The 16,419-nt window shown below is 26.6% G+C and overlaps 2 protein-coding genes across 8 annotated transcripts in view; both read left to right on the top strand.

Annotated features, from left to right (window-relative positions):
* The window catches only part of LOC129744023 (uncharacterized), a 724,779-nt gene that overhangs the window by 634,173 nt on the left and 74,187 nt on the right, over nucleotides 1–16,419 (top strand). The window lies entirely within an intron of this gene.
* Nucleotides 1–16,419, top strand: part of LOC129744025 (protein bowel-like) — a 134,697-nt gene that overhangs the window by 107,523 nt on the left and 10,755 nt on the right. The gene's annotated exons all lie outside the window — the stretch shown is intronic.

The raw sequence follows: 16,419 nt of genomic DNA on the forward strand, positions 1-16,419 counted from the left end.
TTTGACGAACAACGAATCATCGCATCGTTTGGGTCAGTTTGAGCAGTTGATAGTTTTTAATCTGCCGGGTGCTGCCTTTCAAGCAACCTGTCCTCAAGAGCTGAGAGACATCAAAGGTTTCGAAAGCCGCCAAGTGTAAACACAAAATATGGCCGACCCACCTCATCGAAACAAACACACCACGAGGAGATGAGCTGTTGTTTGTCCAACGATGACGGAATGTCTCCGACGAATGTGATTTACCCGATTGGGTTTAGTTTCTCGTCTCTAAATTTTATTAAATTCGAAAAATACCAAAAATTTTCAAAAATCATGCCTACATTTCAAACTGGGTTAAAAAATAAACTTAATCATTAAAAGTTGAGTTCTTGAAAACTAGAATCAAAATTTTCTGGAAAATTTCGAGCGAAAACTGCTTTAAACAGCCCTGCCAGCAAACTTTTTGATAAATTGTTTCGTTTGCTCGGATTGATAAATTTCCCCCTTAAATTAATCAAAAACTTTGTGTTCAAACTTTTCAAACATTCAACTCAGCTCGCGATTCCTTGGGATCTTCCCAACATCATCGCAACCCTTTGGCTCGGTGCAGTTTCTCACCTGATGAGACGGTGGAAACCACAATTTAGAGATAATTACAGTTCAGCCACGGGCTGAAAGTTGCTTCACCATAAATCAAAATGAAGAAAAACGAGACAGTAAAAAGAGCTAACCAGCACCAGCAAAATGCAGGTGGTTTGCTTGCAAAAGAGGGCGAAGATGAGTTCGCTGCAAGCGAAAAACGGAGCCATCTTTTTTTCACCTTAAGATGGAATATCGCTTTTCATGCATTGAATTGAGCATCGAAAAATTCTGGGATGCTGTGACAGATTTTCCGTTTGATGTTGTTTGTTTCTTGACTATTTTGTGACATTTCTGTTGATTTGATGTCAACTTTGCGACATTTCTGTTATCAATAAACATTTTTGTGACCTAAAATAAAATTTTGAGTTAAATTTGAGAATTTCGACGATTTTCAGGCACATTGTTATACTTTATGAGACAAATCCAATTAGATTTGGAAATAGTTCTAAGACCATTTCAAGGAAATTTTGAATTAATTTTGGCCCAATTTCTGATAGTTTTGAAACAATTTTGAGATAACTTAAACGCACGACTTTTTTAACTTAAACGCACATAACGCAATCTTTTTTGGGTCAATTTCAAGATGATTTAGATATACATATAAGACAATTTATTGAAAATTTTGTTACAAAGTTCAGGCAATTTAGAGACAACTTTAGAACAAATTTTGAAAATATCTTTGAGGAATTTATGAGGAAATTTTGAGATACCAAACATTTAATTTTAAGACATTTTTAAGAGAGTTTTAAAACAACTTTGAAACTGAATCAAAGCAATGCAAAGATTTCCTTTAATTCAACCACGGTATAAGAAAAGCTGTTTCATAACTATTTTGTAGATTTTATGACAACTTTCATTTGACACTTTTGTAAAATTTTGCAAACTAAGGGCAAATTTTAGAATCTCGAAAATTGCGACGTATTCAGACACATTTTTATCCTTTATGAGACAAATCCAATATGATTTGAAAATAGTTCTGGGACCATTATAAGGAAATTTTTAATAAATTTTGAGACAATTTATGACAGTTTTGAAACAATTTTGAGATAATTTTAACGCAAGACTTTTTTATGGGTTAATTTCAAGGTGATTTTGATATAATTATTATATAATTTATTGAAAATTTTGTAACAATTTTCAGGCAATTTAGAGACAACTTTAGGACAAATTTTGAAATTATCTTTGAGGAACTTATGAGGAAATTTTAAGATACTAAACATTTAATTTGAGACAATTTTAAGAGAATTTTGAAACAACTTTAAGATTGAATCAAAGCATTCGAAAGATTCCCTTTAATTCAACCACGGTATAAGAAAAGTTGTTTTATAACTATTTTGTAGATTTTATGATAACTTAACTACATTGCTATCATTTGAAATTTTTGTAACATTTTGCAAACTAAGAGCATATTTGAGAATCTCGAAAATTTCGTAAATTTTCAGACACATTGTTATCCTTTATGATACTTATGCAATAGGATTTGATTGAAGATGATTCTGAAACAATTTTTAGAAAATTTTGTAACAATTTTGAGACAATTTCTGACAGTTTTGAAACAATTTTGAGATGACTTTAACACACATATTTATCCTTTTTGGATTTATTTCAAGATGATTAAGAGTAAGGTTGCCAGATTTATCCGGGCCGGACAAATCCAGGAAATTTTTTATAAAAAAATAGGCAAAATCCGGGCATTTGATTTCTAAATTGACGACTTGAAATCCGGGCATTATCCGTGAAAATATTGTCAAAACCCAAAATTTACTGAACAAAACTCACGAAAAAAAAGTTTTCCCCTCAAAACTCATCGACAGATTTAAAATCGTATTTTAGGCTCCCTGAAAACATTTCAAGATTATTTTTATAAAATTTGCTCAAAAAATTCGATTTTGCGGCAAATAAAAAACAATTTGTTGATTTTTGTTTGATTTGCCAACAACAGTGAATAGATCCAGGCAAATTTTTTTCAAAACCCAGAAATTACTCAACAAAAATTGACAAAAAAAATCCTCAAAACCGTTCAACAGATTTAAAATCGAAATTTAGGCTTCCGGAAAACCTTTCATGATTATTTTAATAAAATTTGCTCAAAAAATTTCTTTTTGGAGGCATAAATTCAAAATCTTTTTTTTTTTTTTGATTTGACAAAAACAGTTAATAGATCCAGACAAAGTTCTGTCAAAACCTAAAATTTACTCAACAAAAAATACGAAAGAATTTTTTTTTCCATCAAAACTCATCGACAGATTCAAATTCGTTTCATATGCTTCCAGAAACCTTTCATGAATATTTTTTTTAAACTAGCTCGAGAAATTTTCGATTTCTAGGCATAAATAATAAAAAAAATTCCAAAACAATTTTTTTGGTTTGATTTGCTAAAAAAAAGTGAAAAGATCCAGGCAAAATCCGAACATTTTTCAATAAAATAAAATCAATAAAATCTATGCAGGACAATTTTAGAACATCTCCGATACAATGGTGATACGCTTAAGACAGTTTTTGAAACAATTTGAACCAATTTTGAAACAGTTTGGAGACTTTTTGGAGACATATTTAAGACACGTTTTCGACAATTTAGCGATATTTTTAAATGATTTTAGACAATTTTGCCACTATTTGTAGAAAAAAAAACAAGATACACTTTTCAGATAAATTAATGAAAAATTTGAGATCGATTGAGAAAACTTAACATAATTTTAAAGAAGTTCTCAGACAATATTTAAATAATTTCTAGACTATTTTGATTCAATTGTGATTCCACGGTGTGTTTCTAGAAAATGTTTAAAAGAAAAAAAAACAGTAACTCTATTTTTTTCAGAAATTGAAAATTTAGGCTTTTCTGAGTCATTTCCAGGCAAAATTAAAATATTTGGTCGGTGAGTCCCCATACGATTTGTTTTTTTGAAGATTTATAGTCTATATTTATAAATTTTCAATCTGAAAAATTATTCCAGTGCGATGGAATTGCAATCTTTATCCTTAAAACATATTTGTTATTTTTTATTCAAGTTTTTGTCATTCTGAAACATAAAAATATTTCAACGCCTATTAATATTAGTGATTTCGACTAAAAAGCTTATTTTATAAGAACATTTTATTTGAAATTTGGAATATCCTTGTTATAATGGGTGATATCCAAATGAAACCTAAATTTACATTCATAAGTGTATATCTTGTAAAACTATTTCTGATTCAATGAAATTTTAAGATAAATGAATAAGAATAGTCCAACATCCTTTGATAGGTTTCCAAAGAAATATTAAAAAAAAAATTTTTTAACCTTGTTTTTTCAATAAATTCCAAAATACTTGTATGCATAGAAATACGCATTTTAGAAAAAAATATATGTTTGATACCACTCGTTTTAGTATTTTTCAATTTATTTTACCTAAGATTAAAATTTAAACAAATCTCAGCAGACCAGTTTTCAAAAGAATTTAAAATACAAAATTTAGTTAAAAGTAAAAGTAATTGCACTGAAATCCGTACATGTTTGGCTTCAAAAAAATCAATTTCAAATTACTTTTCCTCATATTGAAGGTGAATAAATATTCTATCAATCATCTGAACTTCATTTTTGCGTAAGACTTTATACACTGTTAATAATTTTGAATAAATGGATTAAAGATGAAAAAAAAATTTCAGGAGAAGTTTCAATTTCATCGACAGTGTAGACCAGATTTTTGCACTTTATTTTTTTTTTTTAGTTTTTACGGATTTCTATGGTTAATTCAAAATTATGATTTCTAGAGGTTTTTACCACAACTGGTATAACATTGAAAAAATTATGATTTTTTCCTGTTACATTAATGCTTCATTACTGTTTTTTTAAATAATCGAAAAGGACTGCAGTGTTCAGTAGAAAATCTAAAATAAGTATGGGAAGAACAAAACATGATGAATCTAACGCGTTTCAGGCTAGTTCGCTGTCGATCATTTTCAATTCACTTTTGCCAACACCAACAATACTGTTGATTTCTGTAAATTTAAGATCGACAAATAGATAGAAATGCATTTTTATGGGTAATTTCAAATTTATCACAGTTTTAGATTAGATTCATCCATTTTAAAAAAATCCTAAAAACTTCAAAATTCAATTTAAAATAAAGAATACAAGAGATTATTGTAATAGTATAGTGGGTTGAGAACTGTAAGAGCTAGGATTATTTAACCTTAAAAGTAATGCTTGCTCTTTGAATAAAATGTGAGAATCACAGAGTACAGGAGAGTTGCTAAAATCGGCACTCAAAATAGAAATAAAATGACTTATAAAACACTCCAGCTTGATAATAATCATTTTATAAAAAGAAAATAACATGCAAAATTTGAGCAAGATTAATCAGTGATTAAACTGCTGAACTGATTTGCATTGAGTCTGAAGTGCGAATGAGATTTTGGACATTTTACTCAGTAAAAGTATAAAACTGAATTCTTATCACAAATTGTTTTTAACAAATCATTTACTTTTGAATATTGTTTTTTTTCTATTTTTTAAAAGCTTAAATTAAGACAAACGTTTCTACTCCAGAGCGCAACACGATAAGCGTTATCACAAAAAAGTTATAGCAGTTTCTTGTATTAACTGATTTTCTTAATTCTTTTTAAATGAAAAACTCTCCAGTGTTTCCACAGTGTTTCCAATGGATTCAAATAGATTCAAATTATTCCAGATAATTTTTAAAATTTCAGATAATTTCACCCTCTCAGACTGCTGACATGATTTGCTTGCTGTTTATAAATTTCAGGATTCAAAGATATTTTTATGCAATTTTCTTCGTTTTAATAGCTCTGTAACTAGTTTGAAATAATTTTTAAAATTTTTCAAAGTTTTCGATATGATTGTTGAGTTTAATTTGAAAACATTGAAAGTTAGAACTAAGGGAATAAGCACCTCTGAAATTAATAAACATTAGAAATATATGTATATTTGATAAAGATTTCGAATAGAAAATTTTGAAAAAAAAAATTAAATGGGGGGTCACCGACCAAATATTTTAATTTCTGGTGGAAATGAACCGGGAAAAGCTCTACTTTCTGTCCATGCAAAAATTAGCGTTACTGTTTTTTTTTTCTTTAAGTCCTTCTACGAAACACACCGTGGATTCAGTTTAAGGACTATATACTTTGGGTAAATTTTGAACCAATTTAGAGCATTTATAAACAACTCTTACGACAATTTTAAGACAATTTGTAAGATTATTTTCAGATGGTCATAAAATAATTGCATGGAAATTTGTAAGACCATGTTGATAATTTTTTCACACACCTTTAAGAATAATCTGGAGAAATTTTGAAACTATTTTGATATAATTCTGAGACAATTTGAAAAAAAAGAACATTGTTACAAAACTTCAAAGTTTTATCAAAACTTTCTAAATAAGCACTTAAAGACAGATTTAAAAAAAAAGAATTTTTGAGATTTAAATTTCAAAACGAGATAAATTTATGGGATTTTTGAGCAAAGACATAGTTAAAATAATTTGAAAGTCAATTTATAAGATTACTTTTGCAAAAACTTCGTTTTTTTTAATATTATTCGTAGATAATTTGAGATAAATTAAGGGCAATATATATGAAGGAATTTTTTTTCGAAAGCTTTGTAAATTTTAACAATTTTAATATTTTTTAACTTTGATATTTGATATTTGATATTTTGATATTTTTTTAATTTTGATCTTTCGAGATCTTCTGAACATCTTTTGATATCTTTTCACAACATTTGACATCTTTTCAATCTTTTGAAATATTATTACATCTTTTCGGCATCTCCTTACATTTTTTGACATATTTTAACTGCTTTTGACTTTGACATATTTTGACATCTTTTGACATCTTTTAACATCTTTCGAGGTCATCTTACATCTTTTGACATCTTTTGAAAATTTTTGACATCTTTGGACATCCTTAGATTTTTTTTGACATCTTCCGAGATCTTCTGCTGTCAAAAGATGTTAGAGAATTTTAAAAAAAATTCAAAAGCTGTCAAAATATGTCAAAAAATGTCAAAAAATGTCGAAAAATTTCAAAAGATGTTAAAAGATGTACAAAGCTGTCAAAAGTTGTCAAAAGTTGTCAAAAGCTGTCAAAAGATGTAAAAAGATGTAAAAAATATTGAAAGACGTCAAAAGATGTAAAGAGATGTAAAGAGATGTAAAGAGAGAAAATTTTAAAAGATGTAAAAAGATGTCAAAAGATGTCAAAAGATGTCAAAACATGTTAAAAGATGCCAAAGATGTCAAATGATGTCAAAAGATGTCAAAGGAAATCAGAAGATGTCAAAAGATGTCAAAAGATGTCAAAAAATGAAAAAAGCAGTCAAAAGATGTCAGAAGCTGTCAAAAGATGTCAATGTTACAAAATGTCAAAAGATTTTAATAGATGTCAAAAGATGTCGAAAACCGTCAAAAGATATTGTCATCTTTTGACAACTTTCGAAATCTTTTGACATCAATTGACACCTTCTGTTATCTCTTGACATCTTTTGACATCTTTTGACATCTTTTGACATCTTTTGACATCTTTTGACATCTTTTGACATCTTTTGACATCTTTTGACATCTTTTGACATCTTTCGACGTCGTTTTACATCAGCTGACATTTTTTTATATCTTTTGATATTTTTTGACAGCTTTCGACGTCTTTTGACATCTTTTGACATCTTTTGACATATTTCGACGTCTATTGACATCTTTCGATATTTTTTGACATCTTTTGACATTTTTCGACGTCTTTTGACATCTTTTGGTATCTTTTGACGTGTTATGACATCTTTCTTTCATCTTTCTGACATCTTATGACATCTTTTGACATCTTTTGACATCTTTTGACATCGTTCGACATCGTTTGACATCGTTTGACATCTTTTGACATCTCTGACATCTTTTGACATCGTTTGACATCTTTTGACATCTTTTGACATCTTTTGACATCTTTGACATCTTTTGACATCGTTTGACATCTTTTGGCATCTTTTGACATCTTTTGACGTTTTTTACATCTTTTGACGTTTTTTACATCTTTTGACGTTTTTTACATCTTTTGACATCTTTTGACATTTTTTGACATCTTTCGACATCTTTTGACATCTTTTGACATCTTTTGACATCTTTTGACATCTTTTGACATCTTTTGACATCTTTTGACATCTTTTGACATCTTTTGACATCTTTTGACATCTTTTGACATCTTTTGACATCTTTTGACATCTTTTGAAATCTTTTGACATCTTTTGACATCTTTTGACATCTTTTGACATCTTTTGACATCTTTTGACATCTTTTGACATCTTTTAACATATTTTAACATATATTATCAGCTTTTAACAATTTTGACATATAATTACTTTAGGTTTTTCTTTGTTTGCGAAATCTGTTTGTTTTTTATAAGCATTTCTGTTAATCGACTTGTTACTAATTCCATGCATTGAAATAAATTTTTCATTCTCTTCCGCTCAGCTGGAAAAGCGAATTGCTCAACTGAATCGACTTTTCGCCAAATCAATTCGGAACTAATCAACCGCAAAACAGAGAGAGGGAAAAAATCAACTACAACAAACAACCACAATCGAGGAAAACTTTTGCGGGGCAAACCATCCCGAAACCTTCCGGCAAATCTTCAAACACTCATTAGGGGAATTCAATTATTGATTTGCCACGGATTGCTCCATTGCAGCCAGATTTTCGCCTCCCCTTTCTTCTCTTTATTTTGGGGGCTTCCCTCTTCATGCGCAGGTGGGAAATGTTTGTAAACAAACCATCCGGCCTCAATTTGCTGGGGCCCGGAAAATTTCCCAAGTTTCCAATTTGCTGCCAATGTGTCGAATTGCGGTTCGATAATTTACCTACTTCTAAAGAAGCAAATTATCGGCAAATTAGCGGGTTTTGGAATGAGCCGACCTGCTGACTGGTTTTCGATGGTTATATTTCACACCTTCAAAGTCGAATTACAACTCATTAGTATTCGTTTACTGAAAACACTGCCGATAAGGTGGATCCGGTTGAGCTGCACCGCAAATCTCAGAATGTATTTCGTAACGGTATGGTGGGATTTACTTTGAAGTTTATTCCTAAAAAATGGGTTTAGGCCTCAAAAGAGGATTGTTTTTTGTTTCCGATTTTTCCCTACACATTTTATTCTTGAAGTTTAAACCTTCCACTAAATTTCAAACAAATTCTCTGTAGGAGTTAATTATTTAAGCTATATATTCCAAAAACTGGACACAGCCTGCTGAGTTAATTTAACGTGTTGACACTTTTCAAAAGGTATCAAATTGGCGCAAAAACGGAATGCAAACTTCGCTTCCCACGGTCAAATTTTCGGTAGCAAATGAATGCAAATGTCAGTTTATAGTTCGTTTCCTGTTGTCGTCGTCATCATCATCTCAGTCTGCATCATCATCATCATCGCGGGCTTTGCCTCTACAGGTTTGTTGAAATTTTGAGGCAAAAAAAAAACACAAACTTTACGAAATTTAATCTGCACACAATATATTTGCATAAGCTGGTTGGCTGAGGAAAAACCACACTATAGGTGAGCAAACCAAAAAACTTAGGAAAAAAAATGGTGGGACGAAGACATTTAGGTAAGGAAGTCACCACCCAGGGTGTGTTTGACAGTTATGTTTTCTTCTTGTTGTTTGTAGCAGGTTCTTTTAACTTTTGAATGGGAAGAGCAATGGACGTGATCCTATTGGCATGTGATGTTCAGCGATTAATTTAGTAGAATTTATATTTTGAATCAGCTTAAATGAGTTTTTTTAATACAAAATTATGAGATCATTTGAATCCTCAAAACCGAAATGACATAATTTAATTTATATATGCAATTTAAAAAAAAAGGTTCCATATCTTCAAAATTGTCAAAATTGTCGAAATTGTCAAAATTGTCAAAATTGTCAAAATTGTCAAAATTGTCAAAATTGTCAAAATTGTCAAAATTGTCAAAATTGTCAAAATTGTCAAAATTGTCAAAATTGTCAAAATTGTCAAAATTGTCAAAATTGTCAAAATTGTCAAAATTGTCAAAATTGTCAAAATTGTCAAAATTGTCAAAATTGTCAAAATTGTCAAAATTGTCAAAATTGTCAAAATTGTCAAAATTGTCAAAATTGTCAAAATTGTCAAAATTGTCAAAATTGTCAAAATTGTCAAAATTGTCAAAATTGTCAAAATTGTCAAAATTGTCAAAATTGTCAAAATTGTAAAAATTGTCAAAAATGTCAAAACTGTCAAAATTGTCAAAAATGTCAAAATTGTCAAAATTGTCAAAATTGTCAAAATTGTCAAAATTGTCAAAATTGTCAAAATTGTCAAAATTGTCAAAATTGTCAAAATTGTCAAAATTGTCAAAATTGTCAAAATTGCCAAAATTGTCAAAATTGTCAAAATTGCCAAAATTGTCAAAATTGTCAAAATTGTCAAAATTGTCAAAATTGTCAAAATTGTCAAAATTGTCAAAATTGTCAAAATTGTCAAAATTGTCAAAATTGTCAAAATTGTCAAAATTGTCAAAATTGTCAAATTGTCAAAATTGTCAAAATTGTCAAAATTGTCAAAATTGTCAAAATTGTCAAAATTGTCAAAATTGTCAAAATTGTCAAAATTGTCAAAATTGTCAAAATTGTCAAAATTGTCAAAATTGTCAAAATTGTCAAAATTGTCAAAATTGTCAAAATTGTCAAAATTGTCAAAATTGTCAAAATTGTCAAAATTGTCAAAATTGTCAAAATTGTCAAAATTGTCAAAATTGTCAAAATTGTCAAAATTGTCAAAATTGTCAAAATTGTCAAAATTGTCAAAATTGTCAAAATTGTCAAAATTGTCAAAATTGTCAAAATTGTCAAAATTGTCAAAATTGTCAAAATTGTCAAAATTGTCAAAATTGTCAAAATTGTCAAAATTGTCAAAATTGTCAAAATTGTCTAAATTGTCAAAATTGTCAAAATTGTCGAAATTGTCGAAATTGTCAAAATTGTCAAAATTGTCAAAATTGTCAAAATTGTCAAAATTGTCAAAATTGTCAAAATTGTCAAAATTGTCAAAATTGTCAAAATTGTCAAAATTGTCAAAATTTTCAAAATTTTCAAAATTGTCAAAATTGTCAAAATTGTCAAAATTGTCAAAATTGTCAAAATTGTCAAAATTGTCAAAATTGTCAAAATTGTCAAAATTGTCAAAATTGTCAAAATTGTCAAAATTGTCAAAATTGTCAAAATTGTCAAAATTGTCAAAATTGTCAAAATTGTCAAAATTGTCAAAATTGTCAAAATTGTCAAAATTGTCAAAATTGTCAAAATTGTCAAAATTGTCAAAATTGTCAAAATTGTCAAAATTGTCAAAATTGTCAAAATTGTCAAAATTGTCAAAATTGTCAAAATTGTCAAAATTGTCAAAATTTTCAAAAATTTCAAAATTGTCAAAATTGTCAAAATTGTCAAAATTGTCAAAATTGTCAAAATTGTCAAAATTGTCAAAATTGTCAAAATTGTCAAAATTGTCAAAATTGTCAAAATTGTCAAAATTGTCAAAATTGTCAAAATTGTCAAAATTGTCAAAATTGTCAAAATTGTCAAAATTGTCAAAATTGTCAAAATTGTCAAAATTGTCAAAATTGTCGAAATTGTCAAAATTGTCAAAATTGTCAAAATTGTCAAAATTGTCAAAATTGTCAAAATTGTCAAAATTGTCAAAATTGTCAAAATTGTCAAAATTGTCAAAATTGTCAAAATTGTCAAAATTGTCAAAATTGTCAAAATTGTCAAAATTGTCGAAATTGTCAAAATTGTCAAAATTTTCAAAATTTTCAAAATTGTCAAAATTGTCAAAATTGTCAAAATTGTCAAAATTGTCAAAATTGTCAAAATGGTCAACATTGTCAACATTATCAAAATTGTCAACATTGTCAAAATTGTCAAAATATTCAAAATATTCAAAATTGTCAAAATTGTCCGAATTGTCAAAATTGTCAAAATTGTAAAAATTGTCTAATTGACAATTGTCAAAATCGCACAAATTGTTCTAATTTTCAAAAAAGGCAAAATTTTCAGTATTTTCAAAAGTTTTAAAATTGACAGAATTTTGAAAATTTTCAAAATTTATTTTTTAAATTTAAATCAACTTTTTCGTTCTCGTAAATTTTGTCATTTTTTAAATTGTTCATATTTTAAATATTTCTCATATTTTAATGTTTTGTCATTTTTTAAATCTTTTCGTCTTTTATGACATTTTTGACGTTTTTAACATTTGGGAGATTTTTTTCATTTTTGTCATTTTTGTCATTTTTGTCATTTTTGTCATTTTTGTCATTTTTGTCATTTTTGTCATTTTTGTCATTTTTGTCATTTTTGTCATTTTTGTCATTTTTGTCATTTTTTGTCATTTTTGTCATTTTTGTCATTTTTGTCATTTTTGTCATTTTTGTCATTTTTGTCATTTTTGTCATTTTTGTCATTTTTGTCATTTTTGTCATTTTTGTCATTTTTGTCATTTTTGTCATTTTTGTCATTTTTGTCATTTTTGTCATTTTTGTCATTTTTGTCATTTTTGTCATTTTTGTCATTTTTGTCATTTTTGTCATTTTTGTCATTTTTGTCATTTTTGTCATTTTTGTCATTTTTGTCATTTTTGTCATTTTTGTCATTTTTGTCATTTTTGTCATTTTTGTCATTTTTGTCATTTTTGTCATTTTTGTCATTTTTGTCATTTTTGTCATTTTTGTCATTTTTGTCATTTTTGTCATTTTTGTCATTTTTGTCATTTTTGTCATTTTTGTCATTTTTGTCATTTTTGTCATTTTTGTCATTTTTGTCATTTTTGTCATTTTTGTCATTTTTGTCATTTTTGTCATTTTTGTCATTTTTGTCATTTTTGTCATTTTTGTCATTTTTGTCATTTTTGTCATTTTTGTCATTTTTGTCATTTTTGTCATTTTTGTCATTTTTGTCATTTTTGTCATTTTTGTCATTTTTGTCATTTTTGTCATTTTTGTCATTTTTGTCATTTTTGTCATTTTTGTCATTTTTGTCATTTTTGTCATTTTTGTCATTTTTGTCATTTTTGTCATTTTTGTCATTTTTGTCATTTTTGTCATTTTTGTCATTTTTGTCATTTTTGTCATTTTTGTCATTTTTGTCATTTTTGTCATTTTTGTCATTTTTGTCATTTTTGTCATTTTTGTCATTTTTGTCATTTTTGTCATTTTTGTCATTTTTGTCATTTTTGTCATTTTTGTCATTTTTGTCATTTTTGTCATTTTTGTCATTTTTGTCATTTTTGTCATTTTTGTCATTTTTGTCATTTTTGTCATTTTTGTCATTTTTGTCATTTTTGTCATTTTTGTCATTTTTGTCATTTTTGTCATTTTTGTCATTTTTGTCATTTTTGTCATTTTTGTCATTTTTGTCATTTTTGTCATTTTTGTCATTTTTGTCATTTTTGTCATTTTTGTCATTTTTGTCATTTTTTTTCATTTTTGTCATTTTTGACATTTTTTACATTTTTTACATTTTCGACATTCTTGTCATTTTTGACATTTTTGACATTTTTGTCATTTTTGTCATTTTTGTCATTTTTGTCATTTTTGTCATTTTTGTCATTTTTGTCATTGTTGTCATTTTTGTCATTTTTGTCATTTCTGTCATTTTTGTCATTTTTGTCATTTTTGTCATTTTTGTCATTTTTGTCATTTTTGTCATTTTTGTCATTTTTGTCATTTTTGTCATTTTTGTCATTTTTGTCATTTTTGTCATTTTTGTCATTTTTGTCATTTTTGATATTTTTGTTATTTTTGTCATTTTTGTCATTTTTGTCATTTTTGTCATTTTTGTCATTTTTGTCATTTTTGTCATTTTTGTCATTTTTGTCATTTTTGTCATTTTTGTCATTTTTGTCATTTTTGTCATTTTTGTCATTTTTGTCATTTTTGTCATTTTTGTCATTTTTGTCATTTTTGTCATTTTTGTCATTTTTGTCATTTTTGTCATTTTTGTCATTTTTGTCATTTTTGTCATTTTTGTCATTTTTGTCATTTTTGTCATTTTTGTCATTTTTGTAATTTTTGTAATTTTTGTCATTTTTGTCATTTTTTTTCATTTTTGTCATTTTTGACATTTTTTACATTTTTTACATTTTCGACATTCTTGTCATTTTTGACATTCTTGACATTTTTGACATTTTTGACATTTTTGACATTTTTGACATTTTTGACATTTTTGACATTTTTGTCATTTTTGTCATTTCTGTCATTTTTGTCATTTTTGTCATTTTTGTCATTTTTGTCATTTTTGTCATTTTTGTCATTTTTGTCATTTTTGTCATTTTTGTCATTTTTGTCATTTTTGTCATTTTTGTCATTTTTGTCATTTTTGTCATTTTTGTCATTTTTGTCATTTTTGATATTTTTGTTATTTTTGTCATTTTTGTCATTTTTGTCATTTTTGTCATTTTTGTCATTTTTGTCATTTTTGTCATTTTTGTCATTTTTGTCATTTTTGTCATTTTTGTCATTTTTGTCATTTTTGTCATTTTTGTCATTTTTGTCATTTTTGTCATTTTTGTCATTTTTGTCATTTTTGTCATTTTTGTCATTTTTGTCATTTTTGTCATTTTTGTCATTTTTGTCATTTTTGTCATTTTTGTCATTTTTGTCATTTTTGTCATTTTTGTCATTTTTGTCATTTTTGTAATTTTTGTAATTTTTGTCATTTTTGTCATTTTTTTTCATTTTTGTCATTTTTGACATTTTTTACATTTTTTACATTTTCGACATTCTTGTCATTTTTGACATTCTTGACATTTTTGACATTTTTGACATTTTTGACATTTTTGACATTTTTGACATTTTTGACATTTTTGACATTTTTGACATTTTTGACATTTTTGTCATTTTTGTCATTTTTGTCATTTTTGTCATTTTTGTCATTTTTGTCATTTTTGTCATTTTTGTCATTTTTGTCATTTTTGTCATTTTTGTCATTTTTGTCATTTTTGTCATTTTTGTCATTTTTGTCATTTTTTGTCATTTTTGTCATTTTTGTCATTTTTGTCATTTTTGTCATTTTTGTCATTTTTGTCATTTTTGTCATTTTTGTCATTTTTGTCATTTTTGTCATTTTTGTCATTTTTGTCATTTTTGTCATTTTTGTCATTTTTGTCATTTTTGTCATTTTTGTCATTTTTGTCATTTTTGTCATTTTTGTCATTTTTGTCATTTTTGTCATTTTTGTCATTTTTGTCATTTTTGTCATTTTTGTCATTTTTGTCATTTTTGTCATTTTTGTAATTTTTGTCATTTTTGTCATTTTTGTCATGTTTGTCATTTTTGTCAAAATGTCAAAAATGTCAAAAATTCCAAAAATGTCAAAAATTTCAAAAATGTCAAAAATTTCAAAAATGTCAAAAATGTCAAAAATGTCAAAAATGTCAAAATTGTCAAAAATGTCAAAAATGTCATAAATGTCAAAAATGTCAAAAATGTCAAAAATGTCAAAAATGTCAAAAATGTCAAAAATGTCAAAAATGTCAAAAATGTCAAAAATGTCAAAAATGTCAAAAATGTCAAAAATGTCAAAAATGTCAAAAATGTCAAAAATGTCAAAAATGTCAAAAATGTCAAAAATGTCAAAAATATCAAAAATGTCAAAAATGTCAAAAATGTCATAAATGTCAAAAATGTCAAAAATGTCAAAAATGTCAAAAATGTCAAAAATGTCACAAATTCAAAAATTCAAAAATTCAAAAATGTCAAAAATGTCAAAAATGTCAAAAATGTCAAAAATGTCAAAAATGTCAAAAGTGTCAAAAATGTCAAAAATGTCAAAAATGTCAAAAATGTCAAAAATGTCAAAAATGTCAAAAATGTCAAAAATGTCAAAAATGTCAAAAATGTTAAAAATGTCAAAAATGTCAAAAATGACAAAAATGTCAAAAATGTCAAAAATGTCAAAAATGTCAAAAATGTCAAAAATGTCAAAAATGTCAAAAATGTCAAAAATGTCAAAAATGTTAAAATGTCAAAAATTTGAAAAATGTCAAAAATGTCAAACATGTCAAAAATGTTAAAAATGTCAAAAATGTCAAAAATGTCAAAAATGTTAAAATGTCAAAAATTTGAAAAATGTCAAAATCGTTAGAAACATCAAAAATGTCAAAAATATCAAAATTGTCGAAAATGTCCAACATTTCAAAAATGTCACAAATGTCAAAAATGTCAAAAATGTCAAAAATGTCTTAAATGACAAAAATGTCAATATTGTCAATATTGTCAAAAATGTCAAAAATATCAAAATTGTCGAAATTGTCAAAAATGTCAAAAATGTCAAAAATGTCAAAAATGTCAAAAATGTCAAAAATGTCAAAAATGTCAAAAATGTCAAAAATGTCAAAAATGTCAAAAATGTCAAAAATGTCAAAAATGTCAATAATGTCAAAAATGTCAAAAATGTCAAAAATGTCAAAAATGTCAAAAATGTCAAAAATATCAAAAGTATCAAAAATGTCAAAAATGTTAAAATTGTTAGAATCGTTAAAATGTCAAAATTGTTAAAAACGTCAAAAATGTCAAAAATGACAAAAATGTTAAAAATTTCCAGAATCCTTTTAATTAAATTATTCATTATTGTTATTATCGTCATTTTTGTCATTTTATCCAATGTTCAGGCTGGAATTTTAGCAATGATTTCACTTTTTCAAATTTCTTATTCAATAAAAGTGGGGCCAATTTTGTTAATTGCATAGTTCCACTTATTTTCAACAATTGAAAGGAGCAACCTTTTCCCTTCTTTTCGAGTGGACCATAAGAGAA

This window comes from Uranotaenia lowii, chromosome 2 (genome assembly GCF_029784155.1).
Source record: "Uranotaenia lowii strain MFRU-FL chromosome 2, ASM2978415v1, whole genome shotgun sequence".
NCBI classification, from domain to species: Eukaryota; Metazoa; Arthropoda; class Insecta; order Diptera; family Culicidae; genus Uranotaenia; species Uranotaenia lowii.